Raw genomic sequence first — 6,000 nt, forward strand, 5'->3', positions numbered from 1 at the left:
CAGTTTTCACCATGAGCCCTCGACCAACAAAGAAACAGATTGCAGGTGTCCACCACGCAGAAGAGGACAGTTCAACAAAAAACAGCTGTAGTACCACCCAGTCCCCCATCACTGCCCATCAAACATGGAGTGATATTGTGTATTATCAAACTGCCAGTGGCAGAACAAATGCAGGATGGTAATGGATGAAGTATTTCTGAAAGTTTTTGTATCCTACTTCTCTCAGAATGATCATCTTCCAAACTCAGTTTGCTGATGAATCGTTAACTTGGCATGTTGGTTTATAACAGCAAAGATTGTGACATTCTGTAAATATTTCATTGCCGTTACCTCAGCAAGAATGTTGAAATTCCTTGAAAAGGCGAGACTTTCCAGTGAGAGTTCTTTTTGCAGCAATCGTCAGCAAAACAAAGTGTCTTCCAATTATTCAATGTCAACATGTAATCACTGTGGGCCACTTAAAGCACACTTCAATTGAAGGAAGAGTTATATTGCCCTGATTCAGCCAGAACATGTTATGCCAATTGCTGAATGTTTGGTCTAGTCTGTTCAGTGCTGTCAACAACTAACATCTGTATTCCTCGTAAGCATTTCCGCTCTGCAGAAATTTATTGTTTTTGCTGAAAACCTCTTCCAAAATTCTTCTTTCGTGGTGATGCAGACTTTTGATAAGATCACTATCTCATTGATGCGTGCTATCTGCTGCTATCTTCTAATCTTACTAACAACTCCTTACCCCAGCAGTATGTGTTGGGGGGAAAAAAAACAGATTAACAGTCTCAGAGACCTTTCTGGAAAATAACTCCTTTCCAAGATCACAGAATAAAAATTCATATAGGGAGCTCTTGATGCACAAGCTATAGGATCTTTAATCCTTTAATTTGTGGAGTGAGACCCCAATGGAATTGTCTTAAACAGATGATGAGAGAGGAATTAAAAACTCAATGCAGAAGGCAAGATAATATTTGAAGGGGAAGCAGATCAAAGCAAGCATGGACCAAAAATTCATTTCTAATGCTAATCTGCCGATGGCTGTTTGAATGGGAGAACTCTGGTTCAATTGTGCCCTGAGGTCTGCTACACAACAGAGATCTCAACACATGTATATGGGAAAGGGAACTGCATTTCATGCATGGTACTTTTTACAGTCTCAATTGCCCAAATTATATTGAGCCAATTTAATAATGCAAAAAAATATGGTGGGTGTTACTGTTTTTTCCTGGTTGACAGACTTCACTGGAAGAAGTGCAGAATAAGATGAGGGAAACACAAAAGTCTGCAGGCACTGTGATTGAAGTAAAAACACATCAAAATGCTGGAGGAACTTACCAGTCTTTTCAGTGTCTATAGGAGACAAAGGTGCTCAGGCCTGAGCACCTTCTTCAAAGAATTCTCTTGCTGACATATCCATCTATGGTCTCATGCATTGCCAGACTGAGACCTCTCACAAGTTAGTGTAACAACACCTCATCTTATGACTGGGCACCCTCAACAGCATTCTCTGGTCCTCGGTGCAAAGACATGCAGTCATACAACCAGACATACCACACTTACAGACCAATACATATACAGGACAAGTACTATATCTATAAAAATAAAATAATAAATGTTGTTTTGTACAAATGAGAGTCTCGGATGGTTAGTGTAAGCAGTTCCTTTGGTCGTTCAGCATTCTCACTCCCGTGGGAAGAAACTGTTCCTCAGCCTGGAGGTGCTGGCTCTGATACTCCTGTATCTCTTCCCCGACAGGAGCAGCTGAAAGATGCTGTGAGCAGAGTGAAAGGAATCCTCAATTATTTTGCATGTCCTCTTCAGACAACGATCTGGTAGATCATGTCAATGGGGGGAGGGAAACTCCTGTGACCATCTCTGCCTCCATTCTGGTTGTCCCTTATCATATCAAATTAATACCTTTTTTTGGTCTGGATTCTTTTTCCAGCCAGCATTGTCTGAATTCTGAGACTTTTTGAGATTTCCTGCTTCTTGCTTATTCCTTGAAGAAGGCCTCAGGCCTGAAACTTCGGCACTATATCTTTGTCTCCTATAGACATTTAAAAAATCAACTGAGTTCCTTCAACATTTTGGTGTGTTTCTATTAGAATAAGATTAGCATACCGTTACTTCTGTATTCTGTTTTGAGAGGTGTGCCACCATCTAAGGTCATGGGTGCAGAATCATAATGTGGAAGATTCATTATTTTGGCTGTCGTCATGACTTCTTCATTGATGCAATGCTCCACACCTCCAAGGTGGACTGGATCATTGGTGCCCTACCGTAAGGTATCTCATTTGCTAATGACAGTCTGTCCCAACTTTATATGGATCTGGCAAATCACGACTCTTTACCCTAGTTCAATAGCCTTGCATGCTCTTGATATCAACTTGCTCTTTTTTTTTAGAACCGAGACACATAGAATATTACAGCACAGTACAAGCCCATAATGTTGTGCTGGTCTATATACAATTACTCCACAATAATCTAACCCTTCCCTACCCGACACCTAAAACCCTGCATTTTTCGAACATCCTTGTGCTTAACTAAGAGTCTCTATTGCGCCAGCCTCCACCACCACCCACAGCTGTACATTCCAGGCATCCATCAGTCTCTGTTAAAACCTATCTTTGACATCTCCCCTAAATGGAGTGGCACGGTTAGCTTAGCAGTTAGCGCAATGCTGTTGCAACACCACCGATCAGGTCAAGGGTTGGAATCCCACGCTGTCTGTAAGTAGTTTGTACTTTCTCCCCATGTCTGCATGGACTTTCCCTGGGGGCTCTGGTTTTCTCCCACCATTCAAAAAATGTAGCATGGGTTTGTAGATCAATTGGGTGTAATTGGGCAGCATGGGCTCATGGGCCGAAAGAACCTGTAACCCCGCTGTATATCTAAATTTAAAATTTAAATTTAAATTTTCCTCCATGAGATATCCTCTGATATTTGTCCTGGGAAAAGGTGCTAGCTGTCTACCATATCTATGCCCCAAATAATCTATTATTTGGCCTATTAATATCTTGACTAATGAATCCATGTCCAATGTTATCATGAAGTGGAAGAGCAATTGTTAAAACCAAATCATTGATCCAATATGAATTGTTTACTTGTCAGGAACATAATAAACTTGAACTTAGCCTATTTCAGAGTTGGCCAGTGCACAAGCTTTGATATCCCTGTGTCCTGTCTCCTCTCTCCCTCTTACTGGGTAGTTCTCCATTGGTTGAATGGACTGCCCTGTTCCTGGGTGTCGGTGTACTTATTTGGTGAGAGGTTAGCCCTGGATCTCATTGCATTGGATCATGATAAATTTCACCACTTCTTTCATCATGTTCAATGTCACAGTGTCCACATCTTTTATTGCTGTTATTTGAGTAAAATGATGAGATGGGATGGAATCAATCAATGTGTTCACAGAACTACAGCGAGCAGGACCATGATACCTCAAAATGCAACCATTCATGGCGTTAAATGATCCCCGTGAGCACCACAGATGCTAAATAAGAAAAACTACAGATGCTGGGGTCTAGTGTAATACACATGATGTATGGACAAACTCAGCAGGTCATGCATCATCCATAAGATCAAAAAGGCAATCACTATTTCAGGGGCCGAAGAAGCCCATTGTTAGGAATGTGGAAATGAGGTGTCTCCTTCCCCTTCCCCCTCCTCCCCCAATCAATGTGATCTACCAGGATCGTTGTCTGAAGAGGGCATTCAAAATCGTTCAGGAACCCTTTCCCCCCGCCCCCCCACACACAGCATCTTTCAACTTCTTCCATTAGGAAAGAGATATATATGAGTATCTCATTAGGCTGAGAAACAGTTTCTTCCAGCAGGCAGTGAGAATGTTGAACGACCAAAGGAACTGCTCACATAATCATTCGAGACTCCAATATTTACTAAACAATATCTATTTATTTATTTATATATATGTATATTTGTCCTATGTATGTACTGTTTGTCTGATTATGTGCTAGTCTGGTTGTGTGTTCATATCTTGTACCGAGAACAGGAGAACACTGTTTCATCAGGTTGTACTTGAACAATCAGATGATAATAAATTTGAACTTATTAACATGATAACTTTTCCATATTCCCAATGAAGGGCCCATGGTCTGAAACATTGGTTACCCTTTACTTCCTATGGATGCTGGGAGACCTGCTGAATTTCTTCAGCACATACTTGATGATACCCTGTAATCTTCATACACTCTTTTCTTATTTCAACACAAAGTATTGTAAAGCTTTCCAAGTAGGTCTTGCAGCTTCCGCCTTTGCTAACCCTGAATGAAAACTCCACGATGCATATCAAATCATGATCTTTCATCAGCCTTATGCTCGTCCAGATACCTCATCCAAGATACCTCTTATGCAGAGGCAGACAGAGAATGAAAATGATTGATAGAGTAACATCATGCTTAGAAACAAGGGAGACAACAACTGCAATTCTGAAGGTCAGAGACTGTAATGGATGGGGAGACATGATTGCCCATGATGAATGCAAGGCACCTGAAGGACAACCTCATCCTTATTTTTAAACTCCTCTTAGGTTAACCTTCTTGCTGTTGTTCTAAACTCCTCAGTAACCCTCTCCCCTCATCTCTCTTTGAGTGATCTGCACTTTGCTATCCCTCAATCACTTTTTCCACCATTGTGTCACCTATCCCATGTGCCCTAAGTTCACATACCCTTCCCTAAACCTCTCCCCTTGCTGATTCCATCTCATTTATTGAGATTCTTCTCGAATCCAATCTCTTTAACCAAATTTTGGTGATTGGTCTTACATGTTCCTTAAATAAAATGAGTAAATGCTCCACATACTCAGCAGGTCAGGCAGAAAGGAGAAAGAGCTAACATTTCAGGTTGATGCCCTCTCCCCAGGGTCTCTCCAGCATTTTCCATTTTCCATAGTTATTTCCAGTTTTACTTCAGATTCTTCCATTGGCTGAATGATGATTTTGGCCTGCATAGTTTCTTGTTTTCTTCTTTGGCTTGGCTTCGCGGACGAAGATTTATGGAGGGGTAATGTCCACGTCAGCTGCAGGCTCGTTTGTGGCTGACAAGTCCGATGCGGGACAGGCAGACACGGTTGCAGCGGTTGCAGGGGAAAATTGGTGGGTTGGGGTTGGGTGTTGGGTTTTTCCTCCTTTGTCTTTTGTCAGTGAGGTGGGCTCTGCGGTCTTCTTCAAAGGAGGTTGCTGCCCGCCGAACTGTGAGGTGCCAAGATGCACGGTTTGAGGCGAGATCAGCCCACTAGCGGTGGTCAATGTGGCAGGCACTAAGAGATTTCTTTAGGCAGTCCTTGTACCTCTTCTTTGGTGCACCTCTGTCACGGTGGCCAGTGGAGAGCTCGCCATAGAACACGATCTTGGGAAGGCGATGGTCCTCCAACCTGGAGAAGTGATCCACCCAGCGCAGTTGGATCTTCAGCAGGGTGGACTCGATGCTGTCAGCCTCTGCCATCTCGAGTACTTCGATGTTAGGGATGAAGTCGCTCCAATGAATGTTGAGGATGGAGCGGAGACAACACTGGTGGAAGCTTTCTAGGAGCCGTAGGTGATGCAGGTAGAGGACCCATGATTCGGAGCCGAATAGGAGTGTGGGTATGACAACGGCTCTGTATACGCTAATCTTTGTGAGGTTTTTCAGTTGGTTGTTTTTCCAGACACTTTTGTGTAGTCTTCCAAACGCGCTATTTGCCTTGGAGAGTCTGTTGTCTATCTCGTTGTCAATCCTTGCATCTGATGAAATGGTGCAGCCGAGATAGGTAAACTGGTTGACCGTTTTGAGTTTTGTGTGCCCGATGGAGATGTGGGGGGGCTGGTAGTCATGGTGGGGAGTTGGCTGATGGAGGACCTCAGTTTTCTTCAGGCTGACTTCCAGGCCAAACATTTTGGCAGTTTCCGCAAAACAGGACGTCAAGCGCTGAAGAGCTGGCTCTGAATGGGCAACTAAAGCGGGATCGTCTGCAAAGAGTAGTTCACGGACAAGTTTCTCTTGTGTCTT

The sequence above is a fragment of the Narcine bancroftii genome, chromosome 4 (genome assembly GCF_036971445.1).
Source record: "Narcine bancroftii isolate sNarBan1 chromosome 4, sNarBan1.hap1, whole genome shotgun sequence".
Taxonomy (NCBI): Eukaryota; Metazoa; Chordata; class Chondrichthyes; order Torpediniformes; family Narcinidae; genus Narcine; species Narcine bancroftii.